The following is a 20,624-nucleotide window of genomic DNA, read 5'->3' as shown; positions in this document are numbered from 1 at the left end:
GAGTTTCAGGTAAAACATATAGAAAAGAAATGCCTACAGTTAAATTATCAGATCCACTAGAAACCTGTAAGGAAATCATGACTTCGAATATTAGAACCATTTTAGAATTCATTTGCAAAGGTTAATATGCATGTCATCTGTAGCCATATCAAAAATAACTCATTTTTTCCTCACCAAACACATGGCACAGTATTGTGACATTAAGGCTACATGCAAGAGCAGTGAAGCAGATTGGACACTTGCACAGAACAATTTTAAGACCAAAGAGACTGTTCAGGAAGTCTGTAGTCCAGGAAATCTGTTGAAAAGTTTCTGTACCCACACACAACCCAAGAACATACCTAAAAAAGTTACACAAAACATTCAAGTATTCCTTTATTGTCGTATTTTCTCAGCCTTCAATTGGTATCAATTCCATCTTAAAATAACTTCACAAAGTTCAGCAGCAGTGCTCTGACAATAGGCCAAGTACTGAAAACCCCTCATATTAAGCACCTGAATGAACAAGCCAGCGAATAAAAATTCATTGGAAGTCATGGCAAAGTGAACATAATTTGCAAATGAAAACCACATTTGATACCAAGTATAGCACAAAATTTTACCTTGCCTCCAGTACTTAGCTAAAATATTTCTCAGTTTAATAGCAACCAAAAGTGTAACCCACTTCAATATCAACTCAATAAAAAATATTCAGCCAGAAAGGACAAACACAAAGTGTGAAATAAACCAAAACCTTTTATTTAAAGTCACTTTATAAATTACATTTTCTCAAAAGCAGTAGCAACAGATCTTTTACCAAATTAATTTGCCTGTCATGCAAAAACAACCCAAAAGGAAAATTTTGCCACCCAGTTCTCAAACAGATCCCATCATTGGATAGTCACTGATTAATTCAAATGCAAAGTCCATTTTGATAGGATGATCACAACCCAGATCTTCTCTGGTTTTATTACACGAGAGTCCATGTTTTAACATCCTTTTCTTGGACAGACATCCCAGCACTCATGCATTAGTCCATTTCCTCAACCTCTCATTCCCCAGTGGAACTGCCATCTTGGTGTCTCATTCGTAGACTCCTTTTGACACTCTTCATCTGAATGGATTCTTTATGAAAAATTAGAAGAAAAATGCTGTTGGAATACACATCATTGCTTTAAACTAAGACATTCAACTACTGTACCTTGAAAATAATTTAAACATGTAACTGGTGCTTCATTCCATGTTACACGATCCACAATATCTACTTTTATCAGAAACAATGTCAAATAATCAATTCAAGAATTAAAAAAAGAAAATTTAACCAAAACTATAAAAAAAATGGGAGAATATATTAGAAGTCCAAGAGCCCTTTCAGGATCCATGAATTCCATTTGAAATTTTTAAACCACTAGAGAAATCTGTGGTGGGAAATTAAAGAAATTTGCTCTTGCAACCATTTTCATTGCACCGGCCCATCCCCTGAAACTGACATTGCTCAGCAGAACACCAAGGTTCTTGTAACAAACCAAAATTTCAAAGTACTGTTCAAGCTCCTTTCTTCAAAGACAAAGATCCAACAAAACCAATGAAAAACTGGTTTCTTATAGACAGATGGTGACTGGACACAACACATTCCACCATCTTAACCCAGTTCTCCAGCTCACGAAAGATGTACAGTGCAACAGCAAACACACTTACAAGCAAATGGAATGACTGGTTTAGTTACTGGTGGGAAAGGACACACCAGAAATCGGACAAAAATGGTCACAAGTAACACTAGCTACCTTTAGCAAGGCTCCTGAGCCATAGTCCAACTGCACTCATCATGGAACTGCAACCAATCCCACAGGTGAGTGACGAACCAAACTGAACAAACAGCATCCACATGGGTACATACAAACTCAACATTCCCATCTTCCCATCTTCTTCCAAGAAATATAACCTCAATTTACTTCAAGTAAAACCTTACTCCTCCTCACATGCAAAACTTAGGTAGAGGAAGTTACTAAGTGTTAAGAACATCATTTTGAAACCAATGCTGACTGTAGGGTGACATGCAGAAAGGGTTAGAAAATGTCTTCATGATTTTGAGTATCTGTACTCCAGCATCAATTTATTTTTTTGAATATGTATAGGTTTAACACCATTTTAGTCTGAGAGCCAACTTCACCACCACTCTGCTCCCTGATAATCCTGGACAGATTCTGACAAGGGATGCAGAAATTACCCATAGCCCAGCAAAAACAAGTGGGGCCATCTAGTGGTCTCTGCCTCAGCATCCCAGCTTCACCAGTCTCATCTCAAAATAACCAGTTAGAGCAAAGCAAAGAGCACTGGAAGCAGTGCAACAAGCCCCAGTCTGACTTCTGCAAGTACCCATGTGTCCTGTTTTATGCTGTTCTATAGACTTCCTTGTTTTAAATACAATGGCAAAGTCATGCACATAGAAGTGGAATATGGCATCTGGTAATTCCACTTTGCATTGTGAAACATGCATAGCTGGAGGAGTATTCAACCCCAGGACACTCAGGCTTTCAGAAACAGAACTTCCAAGTTTAAAGAAACGCTCTGTTTCAAACATTCAACTCATCCTCAGTTAAGACAATGTATTAAGTAAAGGTGTTTCTCTCTCACACTAAGCTGGTTTTGGGGTTGCTTTGGGTTTGGTTTGTTTTTTTCCCAGTTCTCACCAAATTAATTTCAAATCTATTTAGGCATTTGAAGATTAATTCAAATTTTGAATGTTTTTTTCATGGTAATGCCTTCACTGAAGTATCAAAACATGAAAAAAAAAAAAACCCACAAAGTTGTCCATTATTGACACAATCAAACACACTGAAGTACTAACATACATACCGAGAAAACCCCATAAATAAGATCATTAAATTATTTTTAGCTATTTTTAATAAGCTTAAAATATTGAAATCCAATTACTGACATCAACTTTCCCCACCTCTAAAAAAGGTAATTTAGTTAGGTATTAGTCACCCTTTAAAAGGCTCTTTCCAGTTGGGTTAGCCCTCTGCCTCAGACACCCACAGGACCTGCCAAAAGCAATTTCAGGGCAAATTTCCCTGCTCGGTTCACCTACGTTGGGTTGGACCAAGAACTTCACAAGTAACCCCATGACCTTCATCTTAAATGCTTCTCTAAATCTTGTAAAATAATTAGCAGTAAACAGAACTGATGAGGTATTATAATTAAGAACACATTCATGTTCTCCAAGCTATTATACATCAAAAAGTTGCCACAGGAATGGCCAAAATATTAATAGCAGCCTCTACACTTGTGAAATTTACATTTGCTTTAAAAGACTTCACAGCATTTGTTTACTTATGAATTAAGGCATATTTTACTAAGAAATTTCAATAAAGTTACAAAAATACACTCCTCCATGAAGACATATGCAGTGATCCTACATATGAGGTAGATACTGAAAAAGCCATTTTTTCTCCTATTGACATGAGTCTACCAATCCTTCTGTAAAATGAATTAGGCATCTGCCCATTTTTCAAGCTTCTGTTATCTACAAGTTACAGATTTGCTTTCCAAACACTGCTATTTTGGTCATGATAAATTAGGGACCTGGGTAGTCTTGTAATCCTGACAAAGTTTCCTTCAAACCACCAGTAACATGTTGGCACTACATGCCATCCATTCCCAACATGCCTAAAGGTTCAATGCAACAATTACAAAACATCTAAGTTTACAAAGTTTTTCTCTTCAGCTTTTTTTGCAATTATTTGTTGCTGTATTGAAAGATCACAGCAACGATAGACATCGCTTATGGCCAAACCCACGGCTTCAGCCATTTGAGGTCCACTGTGACCCTGCATTCCTTAAAGGGTTAGACTGAAGCCCAACACGTACAATTCCCATGTATTAGACACCAATACATTTACTAACTATTCCAAACAAAGAGGTTTAAACTCTTAACCGAGGTGACCTACTTGGGGAAAGGGAATTCACTCCAACAGAGGGAGCTGAATGGACAAAATGAGGTTCTGAGCAAACCAAACCTCAAGTTCTACACTTCAAAATTCATTAAAGCAAGATTTTACTCTCAACACCCCAGGTAACTTTTACACTGGAGGAAAGGAGTGTCCTCTATTGGCAGCTAAGTCCGTTATTTTATTCTGCACCATCTTTAGCAGGAACTAAGTGCTCTGGACAGCCCTATATCTGCTTTTACCACCATCAGATGTTCCTTAAGCAGAGCAGTAAAAGCACAACTCATGTAGGTTTGGGTATTTTTAGGTAAGAAAGGCTATTTGCCAAGTTTGTTCAGATTTCAAGGTTAATTCCAGATAAGATGTGACTTTATTCACAAATGCACTCTTTTGTGGGTATTATTTTGAAATAATAAATTTTACTGCATTAAGCAAAGTATGCAACTTTAATAAAGCCCCCAGTGGTTTTGAGTATTTTCTCTCCTCTCTTAAAAGAGAGAGTTAAAAATAAAAAGCAGTGCTTCAACTAAACACCATGTTAACCAGAGAATGCGACACCCGATCTTTCACATTGCAATACTTTCACAACTGCTTTTTGAAACAACTTCTTTTGTAGACAACTACTTCAACAAGTCATTTAAGGGTTTCACATTCACCTCTTCCTTTAGGTAAGGACTGTAAACCAGGAAAGGATGGAATAATTACTCAGTGTGTAACTGAAAAGCCAAAGTTCTACTCAAAGAGCCAGATCAGACAATAGCTAATTTACAACCCAATGATAAAAACAAAAAAGGAACATAGAAAGCTGTAGCAATCACACAAAGATTAATATTAAAATGGAACATGAGTCACAAGTTTAGAGACTCTAGCAGGTGACTGGGGCTAGGAAGGCATCAGTGGATAGCATAGGTAGAGTTTTGAGGAACAGCTGGAGAAGAAACATATCAAGAAATACACTGCTCAACACACACCTGCAGTGGGAAAAAAAAGCTTAAGACTTCTGAAAGAACAAAGTAAAAAAACTTACAGACAACAGCAATAGAAGAAATTAAATACTTATCAAAACTGAATTTGTGTACACACATTAAAAACTTAATTCCTCAAAGTCCATGGCCTCTTTTGCTACATCTTTTTCTACTTCTTTTGCTTCAGGACTGAAAACTCAAATGATAAAACTGGTCCAAAATGAAATGGACCCAGAAGCAGCAGGAGGCCAGACTAAGACAGCCTGGCAAGGTCTGCACCTTCTCCCACAAATTCCTTTTCCTTTTCAGAAGGGTTCTATGTTAGGCTCCACACCATGGAGTGGATGAGAAGCACAGGACTTCAGAGTACAAAATCAGCTTCTCTCCCAGCACCTGAGGCAGTGCAGAAGGCAGTGGCTGTTGGAGGGCTCTGCTAACAAACACAGCCATGGGACAGCTAAAACTCACTATCACCTAGCCACTAAAATGAGTGGATTTGCATCTTGGAACATTTTCCTAAGCTGTCTGAAGCCTAAGGAAGGCCTTGTTCAATCAGGCAGCATATCAGACTATAAGAAACTGTCTCTTAAAGAAAAGCATATATTCCAGAGCACAGTGCTACAGGAATAGAGCTTCACATAAAAAAAAGTTAGCCCATGTACACAAAAAGCAATGGATGCACTAATTAAATATGCAGAACCAAGGAGTCTGAATTTTAAGCAGTGAGAAAGACAAAAGGACTTGGGTCTTTCCACAAGCAACTCCCAAGAAAGTCACAAAATGTGCCAGAGACAACAAAAGGTTACGACCAAATCCCTTTAAGGAAATGGAAAAAAATTCTGTCTCTATATTCATCCAGTATAGAACTGAATTAATTTACCTAACTCAAGCCTGCCAATTTTATGTTTTGACTAAATGAGGAATGATTTCAAGTCTATCAGCTAGCAGTTTAATTAAAAAAAAATACAGGAAACTGTACTGGCATTTACCATTTTGTGCAAAGCCAAAGCTCTATGAATGAAGAACAGAAACAGAACAATTGTAGAACAGGAGACAGTTACTGTCTGCTCAAAGGCTCCCACTGATCCTGACAGAAGCATAAGGACAACACAAGATGCTTGTACAGCAAGTTCTTCCTGCTATACTTTCCACACCATTTGTTATCCAAATTGTGTGTAGTACCTCTCTAGAGACAGACATCTGCATACCAAAAACCCTTCTGAACAAGCACAACTATGATATAAAAGTTCTCAGTGAAATCTGGAGTCAAATCACGGAAGCCCCCAGAACTACAATCAGATCTGAGAGCTGTTCTGCAGCACTATCCAAGTACTGCTTATTTCCCCAGAGCCCAGCAGGAATGATCCAGGGTCCTTTTAAGCTTTTCTGAAACACACATGCACACAGGGCCACACACTAATGACCTTCAGAATCTATTCAGCCAAAGCCTTCAGCCACTTAAACATTATAGCCATGTGTGGTTGCTGGGGTTTTTTTAAAGCTAAAAAGTAAATGTTATTAGGAATAACAACTTACCAGTGCTTCAACCAAGAGCAGCTATTTTGCTTACAGTGAGTAAATCAATTCCTCAACACATCTGTAGGGAAAATGGGATATTAAAACACTTGAATTAAAATAAATTTAAAAATAAAAGAGATCTAGACCTTAAGGTCTACAAAACCAAGCATTAGCTTTTATTCCAAAAGCCCTCATAAACAAACAAACAAACAAAAAACCCCCCACAAATACAAAAAACCCAACCACTCCCAGCTCACAGCATGTGCTACAGAAGTTATTTTTACAAAAAAAATTAAATTATCACTAAGGAGCCTGTTATTAAAGAACCTGGAAACAACCCAAGAAATTCAGACCCAGTCCACAAATTCATTGAGGAAAAGCAAGAAAAAATAAATTCTTTGAAGTTTTTCAAAAAGATCAATCAGGCATCAAGTGGAAGTAAGTATGCTTAAGCAAACTGACTTGCCCTTCACAATAGAATATAAAATGCTCTTTTTGTTGAGAGGAGGTATCAGCTGGATGCAGGGCAATTATGTAACATTTACGTGGAACAAATTACCTACGCTATCTCAAAGTTATTCATGTATGGGCAAGGTCCAAATGTGGAAATCCGACTCTGAAAAAGCCTATTGGCAATCTGTATCAATAAATTCTTAATCTATTCCTAATAGTTACCTAAAGCAAAGGTAGAAAGACCTAAAGCTCTAAAACACTTCATGAACCCCCTTTTCAGTGTAAATTTCAACTACATGAAACAAGGCATTCAAATTTATCCTCCAGACACATTCAACAAACCACTTCTCTTGTAATCTCTCACAATCTACTTATATTGAAATAGAGCCTCAAATACATAAAAATTAATGAACCTATCCAGTGACAGCATACTATGCAATCCTCTAAATTCTTCTCTTCCATTTGACAGCTACTCAGAGGTGTAGAAAGAAATATGGGATGAGCAGGACTGTAATTTCTTTGCTGATGTAATTTACTTGAAACTCTTAATATGGAAAAAGTCTTTAAAAAGGGAAATGACAAAAAAAAATAGCAGTAGGCTGGCAGAAACATGTAGAATATCCTAATGCCCATGAAATTTAGAGGCTTAAAAATGTATTAACGATGTTTTAAAATGTATTTGAATGTGCACAAGCAGCTGCTACTAAATGGAAACACAAAACTTCCCTCAAGTTCCCATCCACCATTTTAGAAGAAACACAACATGGCTGGACCCTGATCAGCCATGAGGCATCCACCAGTCATCCAAGGCATGAAAAATGAACGGAAACAAGTGTTACTTGGGCCCTTTCAATCATTTCACTCAAAAAAGGCCACTTAGAAACTACAATCTATATGAAGGCAGGTAAATTTAATGACTGGAAAACTCCCAGTTTACAGCTCTCAGCCATTTTTAATAATTCATGGCACAGCTACACATCCATCAGTGCTTCCAAGTTGGCTCTTGTTTGCTTTAGTTCTAGAGCAGGCACACAGCTAGGGTAGTTTGACAGAAACTTTAATGAGGGTAATATTTAATATGGCTGTCACCACAAAGCGCCTTCTTCTAATGCCAGTGTTATGAAGACTCCACTGGAGTTTTGTTCTTCTGACCTCAGCACGCTTGCGCAAAACGCATCTTTGGTGTGTCAGAATATCATGTAGTAGTAGCGACACTTCTCTTCTTGGAAGTGAGTGGATACACCAAGCAATGAGTTTTGTAAAAACACCACAAGGATGTTGACAATATATTACATTTCATTCACCTTAGTTATTTTTTCACTATTACAGAATATACCCCTTTTAATTTTTACATCCAAAACACATTCATTCTTCAACTACAGAATAAATCACCAAAGCTCCAGGTTTATGCCACAATCCAGAAACCAGAGCTTGGAAAGATCAAGTCTTGGCTCAAAGAAATTAACTTTTCATGGTAACAGCTGTATTTCCTGTATCTAATGTCAAAATGCCTTAATCAGACTACCCGCTATAGTTGTTGTAGCCCAGGTGATTAAAAAAATCCATCCCCTATTTAAAAATAAACATGAATTTACTTTTTCTAGGTTATCTAATAGCTGTGGCTTATTTTTGTTTTAAAATTACAGACACTCAAAGCACAGTACAGCCTACCACATTAAACATGCCCGGCATCATAGGTCCATGGCGCCTTCCCCTAAAGATTGGCATTAACCAGCACACAGCACATCTCCTTTTTCAGCAAGAGGTGAGGTCAGACACCCAAAAGCTATGACCTGGTATCACGTTTTCTCTTGTATTATTTAATTAACGAAGTATTTCGGCAAAGATGATGTGTATCACCACACCAATATTCTTCCATGAACGCTGTCAAGGCTACCAGAATCCATTCTATGAGAATATTTAACAGCACTTTGTATCCCCACAGAGGAACAGCTTCCTCTACCGAGAAGGTTTGGACTCAACCTGAGAGACTGTCCTTGACCCCCGCCAATCCTCACGAGCACACTGTAGCGTAGCCATGAACTTGGAACTTGCCTCAAGTCCCAGTAGTGTGCATCTAACCCAATGAGCTCTACCTAACCTACAGGCGAAGCCACCGTGAGCTGAAACAAGTTGTTGCAAGAAAAGGCAGCTCTGAAGAGCTCACAAAAGGGACAGTTAAAGCTGCTTTTATTGTAATGTCTATTCAGCACTATAAGCATTAGGACAATACTGGAAAGATGCAAGACCGTTAAGATCAAAGTGCTGAATTTCATCATTATCATAAAACAGGTCAGTCGAGATCTGCTCTTGAGCACTGTGATTTTCTAATTTTTTTACTTTTCTACCTTTTTTTTTAAGAGCAAGTCAGTTAGAAATTGCAGATTCAGACATTTCAGAATTTAATATCAGGAATATAAGTCAAGTCTGACAGGTTCAATCCCATCAGTGTTATCAGACTTTTGTGTCTGACCCAGCCTGGTCTTGCCTTTATCGTAATAGATTGTGCAGTATCTGTGATTTTTGACTCTCTAAATTGAAAACCTATGTGGGATTTTAGATATGCCTGGTTGTTCTTAAGGTATGAGATAACTTCTAACACAAACTTCTAGTTCTCACACTTCCCATCAGACAGTCACACGATGAAGTTGCAGGAACATTCTGACATATCACCTTGCTCGTTAGCTGTGTTTGCTGCAGGACATCCATGATGGTGGCACATGTCCAATATCTATAAATATAATTTGAACTCTACCTTGAACATCAGCAGTGACTCACTGCAGATAAAGGTTTATTACAACCTGAAGAGATATTTTTGTAAAGCTTATGGAAAATTGTGTACAATCTCTTTTCTGTGAACAGACTGAAGGCTTCACCCAAGACAAAAAAAAAAAAAAAAACAGCTGCACTCAGGTGGGGGCTCACAATTGTATTTTTTGGTTATCACGATGCATTATGTAACTTGAAAAAGCAAATCATCAAAAGTATTTTTGGGAATCCTGATACACGTGTCCTCATGAAGACACCTTACGCTTTGAGGTCCTGAGTATGCACAGAAGTACACGAGCACGGGAAGCTGTGAAAAGGAACCAGTTAAGACAGGCAAACAGGATACCCCACTTTTAATTACAGAGTGGTGAAAGCCTGACTCAAACGTTACTCTGATCCTAAATGCAGAATCTGAAGTGTAAAAACAAAAAATAAACATTAAAAAGATGCTTTGTTTACACAGCAAGGAGAGCAAGATACCTTGTAACAATTGGGTACCACTTTAGGCTTTTAGAATAAAATTTACACAAAACCCAGAATTTCAAAGTTTATTGTATAAGCAATTTCTTGAAAAGGAAAAGCTTATGAGCGTCCCTTGCTAATAAACCAATACCTTGAACTAAAGAAAAGCATTCCTGAAGTTTGATTAGACAATATCCTTAGGAGATGACAATCCTTTAGCTTCACCACATGTCAACATGGTCATAGCAGATTGTTAAAAAGTTGTACTTGTGAGTGAAAACAAAATCTTCAAAGATGCAGGAGACTTTAACACTGCTGTAGTACGTACATACTAACAATTTCCAAATGCACCAAGCTCACAAGAAAATAAATTCAACAAGGTAAAACACTGAAACTTAAATGTTTAATGTTTATTTTGAAAAAAAAACTGATTCCAAGATGATTAAAAAACAAAAAACACAAAACAAAAAAAATCCACAACAGTGTAACATACCTGGCACGCACAGTAAAGAATTTTGCTCAAGGTCTTTTGCCCAACCAGTCATCTGAATCTTTGGAAGAACAATATCCAGTAATAGCCCTTAAAGATAAAAAACAACAAAACCAGGTTTGTCTGAAAACAAGGTATGCACAAGCTCTTTAAGTCCTAACATTCTTGACTGACAAACTTTCTGAAAACTCGTAAAGAAAATGTCTTTGAATAAACAGAAGTTTTACCAACAGTACAAAACCAATGTTTTATCATTGTTAAGCATTAGTCCCCAAAACCATGAAACAGGCCCCCAAAAATCTCCTGTATAAATTCCTGAAGTCTTGGGTTACTAGCTTCAAACACAAATTCTACCATTTCCCCAAACATTACTGCTACAAACTCATTAAGGTAAAAACCTAAATCATTTCCCAAGTTTAACGCAGGTTTTTACTGGTGAAACAGGACATACAGAACTTCAGTTAATATGCAAATACTGTCCTTTTCCACCAAATACAATACATAGTAGCCATATAATAAAAAATAAACAGCCCACTTATTAAAGAGTCTTCGTAAACTGAAATTTATACCCAAGCAGCGCATAAACATGACATTATATGAAGACAATCTACCCGTAACTGCAAAGAAAAGCTTTTTACAAGTCCAATTTATAAAATGTGTCCCCTCCATATAAAAATGAGTTCTTTTTTTCTTCACAGCTGCACAGTAGCAAAAAAGCAATTTCCAGTTTCAAAAATATAACAAGGAAATGAATATAACAACACAAGGTATAATAACCATTCTTACCTAAGAAAAATAAGGCATGAACGAATCCTCTGGAAGCTAGTCAGGAAATAAGGTTCTGTTCACGAAATCCTACCTGAAAAAACAAAAGTGTGGAAATTTTCAGTATTTTGCTTTAGAAAAGCAGCGTTACGTCATGTGTCTGAAATTTATCAATCTTTAGATAATTATTAAGTTGAGAAAAACTTATGATTACAGTAACTGTCTTTTGAACTGAACTCTAAAAATACAAGTATGGTGGCTGTACATTCCTGGCTGAAGAAAAACCCACTGGAGATTAGTGACTGACATACAACATGCATGATCTGTGTTTTTCATGAATAACTGCAGTCAACTCTTCTGTCTCCCATTAGTTTAATTTTGAAAGACTTAAAGCTAAAATTCAAATTTAAGATTTTTTTTACTGAGTAATTTATCACACAATATCCCTCAGCTCTTCTACTTTTTCTTTTTCCACATTAAAATCTTTAGCAGTAGACTATACAAAATTAAATAAAACCTTTGCTGATAGCAAGGTTATTTTAAAATGGCTTCTGTCATCAGCTGCTCTAAATTTTAAGTCCTAAGTTATTTCATCTCCCAAAAAATCCCATGTTTTTTGTCCTGTAGAATAGAGTTTTAAAGCCTTCAGCTTCTTTAACCTTTAATCAGATCTCAAACTATGCTCTTTTAACACAAGGAACACCATATTTGCACAACCTCTAGCCAACTTTTCTTGCCTTTTGTGAAAAGCCGTAACATTTTATTTTGCAGCAATTATATTTATCACCAGCATTACTTCATACTCTAGAAGCGTAGAATCATTCTGCAAATTTACAATTGTAAAAACCATTTTTATGCTGGATTAAAAGATGTATAAATTCAAACACCTACACCTTAAACATAAAAATCCGCCGCAGAACTATTAAACAAAACACATTATGAATTATAAGTAATTTATTTTCTGAACAATTACATATTTTATTTTCAGCTGTTAAAATAAACCAATCAAAACTATTTAAAAATTATCCTGTAATAATACTTAAGACAAATCCAGCAGACACCCACCTAAAGCTAGAACTTTCTTTAGGGCAAAGTGTGTATGCCAGAACCTGTTCTACACTGCAGAACTGTTGCTGGGGTTATAAAACCACCATAATCCAAATCTAAAATAAAGACACCGAATACTTTGCATAAAGGTGACAGAAGTCCAGTGGTTGCTAAAACTTGTATTTCTATTTCCAAAAAAAGGGCTAACTTCAATTATTGCAATAACAGATTCTTATTTGCAGAGGAAGTACCGAAAAATGTAGATTTACCTCCAACTGCAGTATATAAAATCTGCACAAGAGTTTTATAACCTTGCACAAGCGTACACCATTAAAATCCAATAAATATGGCTATACACAACCACCAATTAAAGGTTAAGTTTTTAGTATTTACCTTTTGCTCTTCTACAGCGACTTTTTATATATTTAAAATTAGAATTTTACCCTTAAATTGGTAATTGCTGAACGCAAGCCAACCCAAAACAAACGTCAGCCATTACATTTAAACTTGCATTTTCAGAAAGTCTTGCAATAGGTCTTGTACAACTAAATTATCAGAACACCGAAAGGACGATTAAAGTGTTTTGTAAAAAGAAGTAACTGTGAGATCTCTGAAAAACGTGTAAACTGAAAAACAAACCTGATACCCGTTAAATGTTTTTTAAAAGCTTTCCATGTCAGACGCAAACTCATCCTTTTCCTTATCTTGTAATTCGTATTTAAGTAACTCTTTTCTTTTGGTAGTGTCGCCTAAATCACAACTGTAGTATTTTGCCAACTTTAAACGGTAGACTTGGCATGACCGAGCTTTGTTTTTCTCAAGCTTTTAAGTTTCTACACTGCCGTTTTAATTGTAAAATCAAATTTGCACGTAATTCCTAGGATTTTCTTTTAAACTTCTGTACCCGAATTGCTGTTTCTCCAGTGAAATCAATTTCTCTTTATTGTTTCATAAAGTACCAATCTCTCTCATCTGCAGCCTGTTTCTCTTACTGGTTTACAAAGAGTTAAAAGCCAACACCCCACAGAAAAACCACTCCAAGTTTTATTTTTAAGAGAAAAGGACATGGCGTCTTTGTTCTTAGAAACTACGAAAACATATCCCCATCCGACCAGCGACGGGCAAGAAACGCTCTTTACACGGACACGGGGCTAAACATTTCAGTGATGCTGTCGTACAGCCTTCACCTCTTCCCCCTCCCTCCACTGCTGCATTGGAGTTCCAGGCTGGTTTGCAGATACCCCCCTTGAACGCTACGCTGGGGGGAACCGGTCTGCAGCCCCCCCTGTGCTCGGTGCTGCACAGGGGAGCCAAAACCCGCCGCTCTCTCCCCGGGGCTGCATCGGGGACAGGGCGTGCGGAGCCTCCTGAGTGCTGCAGGAGAGCGAAGGGAGCGCCCGCAGCCGCCCAGGGTCACCGGGGCTCCCCGTGTCCCGCCGCTCCCCCTCAGCCCAGCCCGGTCTCGGGTACGGGCGGGGGTCCCCGAGGGTACCCGCAGGTCCCCTCAGCGAGCGGCGGGGGGGGAAGGAGGGGGCAGGGGGAGGCAGCGCCCCCTCCCCCTCCCGGCTCCAAGGACATTTTGTTTTTCCTCCCAAGGACAAAGGACAATGACGAGCCCGGAGACTCCGGCACTTACCCGGTGAAGAGCAGCCCGCTGACAGGCACCCGGGCCCCCGAGGACGGGGCGCTGCTCCCGGCTCTCCCTGCCCGCGGCCAAGGGCGGCCCCGCGCCCGCCCGGCGAAGGAGCGGCGCGGGCAGCGCTCGGCAGCCCGGCGCCATTGCTGCCCGACCGTCGGCAGCCCCGCTTAGCAGCCCGGCTCGCCGCCCTCCGAAGCCCCGGAGCCCACAGAGCGCCGGGCCCGATTTGGCGCCCGGGAGCGGCACCGAAGGCGCCCGCCGGGCGTCTCCGGCGCGAGCGGCGGGGATAGCGCCGGGAGACGGGCGGGAGCTGCGGCTGCTCCCCGGCCATCTTGTGCCGTGTGTGTGAGGGAGCCTCCGCCGTCTCCTCTCAACTCCTTGCTCCCCTCCCCCCGCGCAACATGGCCGCCCGGTCGCTCCTCACTGCGGCGGGGAAGGGGCGGCACCACGCGCGCTCCCCGCCCCTCCCCGCCCTCAGCTGCGCGCGCGCCGCGCGCCGCTCCCCATTGGCCTCCCCCCGCCCGGGCCCCGCGCGCTCCGGCGCCGCGGCCTCCCATTGGTCCGCGCTCCCCGCCTCAACCGCTCCCCATTGGCTCCCGCCGCCTCCTCGCGCGCTGGCCGCAGCAGCCGCCCCTCAGGGGGAGGCGGGAGCGGGAGCAGGCGCGGCCGCCGCCCCCTCCCAGCCCCACCTGGCCGGGCCGTCCCACCTGAAGTGCCCCAGCACAGCCCTGACCGCGCTGGGCCCGAACGCTGCCAGACCCCACTGCAGAGATCTCCTCATGCCTCCGCCTGCCTGCACTGACACACCGCGGCGTTCAGCCCCCTGAGCTGGCTGCTGGCGCCCCGCATCTCACGGCCCCGTTTGCCGCCATTCCACAAAGACCACCTCTGTTATCAACCCTTGACATGAGCCAGGAACAGCTCACCCACCAGGGTCCCCACGGAGAAGTGGGGCCACGAACCCCTCTCTTTTGATGGGATACACCCCACTGCTGTGCACCCTCAGCTCCAGAGCCCGGCTGGGACACAGAGCCAGCACAACCCAGTCACCTGTCCGTCCGCCACATCAATCCCCCATTACTGCTGCTCAGAAACAGATGCACAAATAAAACTAGGTATCCTGCTTTTTTCAGCCAACACCATAAAAACTCTCTGGTGTGCCAGCCTCACCAGGACACTGTCTCCTGTTTTGACTAGAGCTATGGAAACCACTTCAGATATCAGCAAGATGGAAAGGCATCCCTCACATTCCTGGTCACTGCCATGAATGCTGGGCAAGCAAAGAGTTCTATCTATTATGGTGCTCCTCTGCAAGAAGCACACACAGCAAACATGACAGAACTGATAGTTATATCCATTTTACTGATATAAAGTTTCACTTCAGCAGCCACTTTGAATAGTATGCACACTTTTCACCTTCTTTCATTTGTCCAGGTGACTCCATTAAAAGCAGAAAGAAATTGTCTATATCTTCCTGTTTCATATTAATGAACCTGGGTAATTTTGACAGAATTAAACTAACAATACTTCAAATTATTATGGAAGGCCTTAGGATCTAGTCTGGCACTAGAGATCACACACTTGGACTTTGGCAGCTCTCTCCTGAGCCGAGTCCTGGAAAAACCACAAGGAAGTGGCCAGCTGAAAAGAATTCATCCCTATGATTTTGAGCCAAGAGTTGTTTTTCCTTTCAAAATACAGAGAAAAGATGACCTCGTGTATATGACAGCAGGGGATATCTACTACTTGTAGACAGTGGGGTAAGGTGTAACCATCTTCAGAGAAGGGATGGTGGTGGCCCACATAAAGGTGCCACACCATGGGAACCTCCAGTCAAGGAATTAGTGGTGGTACTAAAGAGGCGGTGCAGCTTCTCGCTGGAAAGGGGCAAAATGCCTTTTTTTTTCCCTCTCACAAGAAGAATTATTGAAGTTCTAGTCTACGGAGGCTATGGATAGCAGAAAGGCTGTTCTGCAACTTCTTTCCCATTTAGATTCCTGCAAAGGCCAATCCTCTTGTTCTCAGTGGAACTGCTCAGATATAACTGTATCTAAAGGTGCTTGCACAGACTGAACTCAGACATTGTCCTCCTTGGAAAACCACCAGCAATGAAAAAAGGGGAAAGGATGAGGCAGGATCCAGATGAAAGCAGGGTGTAGCAACAGCACTTCTCCTTATGTCAGCATTTTCAGCCAATCCTGCATGGTAGAAGTTCACAGCAAAGACCAAGATTAGAAATTCCATGTACAATTTCCAGCCTTTCTCTTGTTTCTTCCCAAAACACAAGTACGTTTCTAGCAGAATATATGCGTGATCACTTGTAATAACCAGATGAAAGGGAGAAAAGAGATCAGAGATTCTAGACATAATAGTGCCTTTTAAGAGTAGTGTGATTCCAGCCAGGAGAGTTGAGATTGTGCCTGAACAAGACCTAACCTGTGTGCTCAGACTGTTATCTGATTTTCTCTAGCTATACCAGACTGTCTAGCGTAATAGACTGTTCCTCTTTAAAAAAACCAGAAACATAACAACCCTATGTACATTTATAGATAAATGTTTCTGCAAGTCTATTACTCTATTGCTGCTATGTGTAAAAAAAAAATTACTCAAAGTCTGATATCTTCATTAAATAGATGAAGCACTGCTCTTTTGCTTCCTGGGCACCAAGACGTGAGGCAGCTCTGAAAATCCTTCCACGAGTATCCATGACCTCCTCCGTTCCTTGGCCCTGAGTAGTTGCATGGAGGTGAATACAAGTACAGGCACTCTGCAGAGCCATGGCTCCTCTCACACAGTGTTGCAGTTCTTTACCAGGAACAGACTGCATTCTTCTTCCTAATGAAACAGTGGAACAAAATTCTCATTCCTACTGCCTCTGCAGTTACCCCATTTTTTGCCTCCTACATTCAGCATTTCTACACTGCAATTTCCTCTATAAAGTTCATTCCTTCTTTTTCAGATAACACATTCTGTTCCTCTGTGTATCATTCGACCAAACACTTCAGCCATGTTTTATGAACCACATGTCTGAAAATAATGACACAAGTTAATGTTTCCATTACTAATTTGGGAACTATTTTCTGAGATTGCGTCTGTGGCTGGAATTCCAGATGGAGACACAGAACCTGACTTTCTGGTACTCTTATTTTCTTCTAGAGCCCTTCTTCCTTCCCCAGCCTCATGTTATTATCCCCTAGGGACAACATACAAAGACACACTGTGATCCCACAGGGCAGTGTCCCTTCCCCACCTGTCCCAACCTGCCCTCTGTACCAGAGGACACCAAAAGGTTGGTGAAGCAGTTTATTCTTTGTTATACAGCATGGCCCACAGATCTTTGGAGACACAAATATAATGGAAAGACAAATATTCAACAAAATGGTTGGAAAAGCAAATATTGGACAAATTGGTTAGGTATTATATCTGCCTTTTGAAGTAGAAAACAGGAGTCTGAATAAGACTGAAGAAAAGTCACCAAACTTTTCTTCAACCAAAACTCTCACTTTTCAGAAGAAATCAATGCCAATTTCCTAGGCCCTAGACCAAACAGAATAGTTTAGATTACTTGGACAGAGAATATGCAGACAGGATATGGAATGCCCTTTGAGCACAGCAAGCTGTTTGTGGGAGGCATTTAACTTCCTGTAAACTGGGTGTTTATTGAAGTTATCACTTTGTCCTGAATCAAGCAGGGGCTCTATTTTCAGATTTTGTATATAACCTGTAGCATGTTGGCCAAACAAACAATCTGCCTTTTTTTTTTCTCCCCCCTTCTGTTTCCTTCCTCAGTAATTGACTATTAAAATCACAGTAACTGCTCAAGTAGGTACAAATTCACCTTCTAAGCATGGAACCACATTCCCCATGTGACTGGCGAAGATGATTACGGCGTATTGATCCCAGCTAAAGCTTTTTGCTTCTGCCACAAGACAAGCAATAAACCCAGCAGCAGCAAGGATTAAACTCAATTCTAGCAAAGTACTTGGGCTGCTCATTCTGCTCCAAGCCTGGAACTGGAACTGAAATCCAGACTTTTGCTCCAGCCAGTAATGAATAATTGCAAACACATCGACACACATAAAGAGAACTTTTACATATGCCCTTTTTGTTCCTAGGCTTTAACACCGAAAACTGAGATTATGTTAATATGGGGGGTTTGCTGCTACTTCTATGGGGCTCATGTTCAGAATGATGAACCTTGTGAGCAGCAAAAAAAAAAGATTTATTACTATGAATAATTAGAAACAAATTCTTATCAGTGTTATAAACATGTGGTAAAGAAAAAAATCTTTCAATCTAAGCCAAACCCCTGTGTTTTTTCAATTTATTCAAAATAAAGCCATTTTAACTAAGACTCAGCTCTATTCCTGCTTTCAAAGGAAAGTAAGTTATTAATAAAAAGTATAAAAGTGAAACAGAAGTCAGAGATGGATTCAACATATTTTTTGGGACTTAATGGCCTCTCCTAAGCAAATTTTTAGCTTGTTGGTCACAATGTATCAAACAGTCAGTACCGTTACTGTACACAGGATCTTGTGGCCTGAGCTCAAAGTTTAGATCTAAGAGCTCCTTAACAGCCGACACACCTCGCTGTTTCAGTTTTGCATGAGTTCCTGTATACAATAAAGCAAATTGCAGACCAGCAACTATTGTCTAGTGAGAGGATTAATTATTACGTTTTATATTACCTCCACTAGGGAACATGCACACATTTTTCTTGGGAAATCAAATCCAGTTTTCTTAAGGAGGTTTGAGACTTGAAGTTCTTTGTTTTTATTACAGATCATCTTCAAACTAACCCCTGTTGCCATCTTAAATGGATGTAAGAAATAGAGACCATCTCAGTCAAGGTATTTATGCTGTACTGGGTCAATGTCTAACACACAGCTATTGCCTTAAATGGCACCCTTAGAGGTATAAGAAAGTCAGAAAGAAGCAGTAGTCCTTATTCTGGTGGAATCTTAAGAGAGTTTAAAATTCTAGACTGTTTCAAAATTAAATGGTAGGATAATATGTTTAATTGCTTCTTAAAGTAAACCACTGGAGCTTGGAACAACAAATTTGTTTCTTTACCCCCTTTTTTAGCCCCTACTTCTTGTATGGAATGTTCCATTTTGTCAAGGTCACCTTTTAGGTAACAAACTATTCTGCTTGGCTTGGAAAACTTTTATAAGAGGACTGGGACATGGTAGAAAAATACTGACCATTTTACTTGTCTCCACTTAGACCCTGGAATTTATAAAAGTGTTAACAAGGTATTACATGTCTCCTTACATGAAAAAATTATTGCTTACTGCTGACATAACTTTTGAAAGCAAATAAGAAACTAAAGTGCACCTTCCCAGGGACTGTAATGCCAGAGGCAGAGCACACCAAGGCAGGTGCTGGGACCTGGCTTACACACTTGAACTGCTCCACACTGATCAAATTTCCTGCCTGCAAACTTGCAGGACTGGAACCATACAAGGATTAGACGTGGTGATAGGGTTTAAAATCACTTTAAATGGTAGAAGCTGCAAGCAGTGTTCTCTATCTCACCATTCCAGCTGGAAACAGAGTCTGTAGAGTCATGGGAGTGTTTTGTGGTCATTGTTTTATCAAGAGTTTGTTTAAAAAAAAAAAACAAACAAAAACATCAGCACAATTAAGGGAGCCTAATCCCATTTTACATTTCAAAATAGATACTGTTCTCCCATTTTCCAATATGTTATGGAATTGTTACATAATGAGTCAGAAAATTTTACAACTTTTAAGCCAAATCTTCAAAATATCTGACTTTAAATGTAGCTGCAAAAATTTTAGATCTAGACAATGAAAATAATTTTTTTTGTAAATTCAGATATTTTGAAATTCTAGCATGATTACTTTCTTATGCACATTTAAAGTTCATTTTCCAAAGGCATTACCTGAGCATCCTTGAAACTTATTTCCTGTGAACAAAAGCCAGTAAAGCCTGATTGCTTAAGTGTTTGAGGAATATGACCAGAAATGAGAAAACAGGCTTAACACAAATATGTGTTTATACGTCAAAATCAAGGACAAAAAAATTTCAACTATAAGTTCTAATTTTATTTTTATGCAGTCTCCATTTGAGTTCTAGTGGAGACTTTGGAAAGTTATGATGATGATTGTAACAACAACTATATTTTCTTGGTAAATCTCCTTGGAGTTTTGAAGGCAAAGGGTTTCATACTGGCCTTGCAAACATGAGGAATTTCACTCAGACTGAACAAGATAAATTACAGCTACTCTAGAATGAAAAGAAAAACAGCCCAGGTCTCCAAAACCATGAGTACAGAACTCAGATTTTTATTTCAAGCAAGTTTCAAGCCTGTTTCTATAATGATCTTCATTCTTGTCTCCTGTGTGCAGGTGGCACCGTAGGGCATTTATTGATTGGTATATAAAAGTTGACAAAATGATGCATTATTCAGTAAATTGCCACATGCAGGGAAAAGAAATGGTACCTTTTTTTCTGAAATCTTACAAGCATATACTTTTTTATTTCATGGACAGTGTGACAAAGCACTGAATCACCCTGTTGTAGTGCACCATATATATAAAAGACCACTTATGTAGTAATTCAA

The 20,624-nt window shown here is 39.9% G+C and overlaps 1 long non-coding RNA gene across 1 annotated transcript; it reads right to left on the bottom strand.

The window, feature by feature from the left end:
* Positions 1-721: 721 nt before the first annotated feature.
* Positions 722-14,433, bottom strand: LOC311158591. Its single transcript, XR_014616472.1, has 5 exons — positions 14,035-14,433; positions 11,373-11,445; positions 10,590-10,676; positions 6,431-6,491; positions 722-1,104 (listed from the first exon to the last, which is right to left on the bottom strand). It is a non-coding gene; the product is annotated as an uncharacterized lncRNA (long non-coding RNA).
* Positions 14,434-20,624: the final 6,191 nt, after the last annotated feature.

The sequence above is a fragment of the Fringilla coelebs genome, assembly GCF_963513975.1.
Source record: "Fringilla coelebs genome assembly, chromosome: 12".
Lineage (NCBI taxonomy): Eukaryota > Metazoa > Chordata > Aves > Passeriformes > Fringillidae > Fringilla > Fringilla coelebs.
The sequence above is the reverse complement of the archived record's forward strand: the minus strand, read 5'-3'. Positions and strand labels throughout refer to the sequence as shown.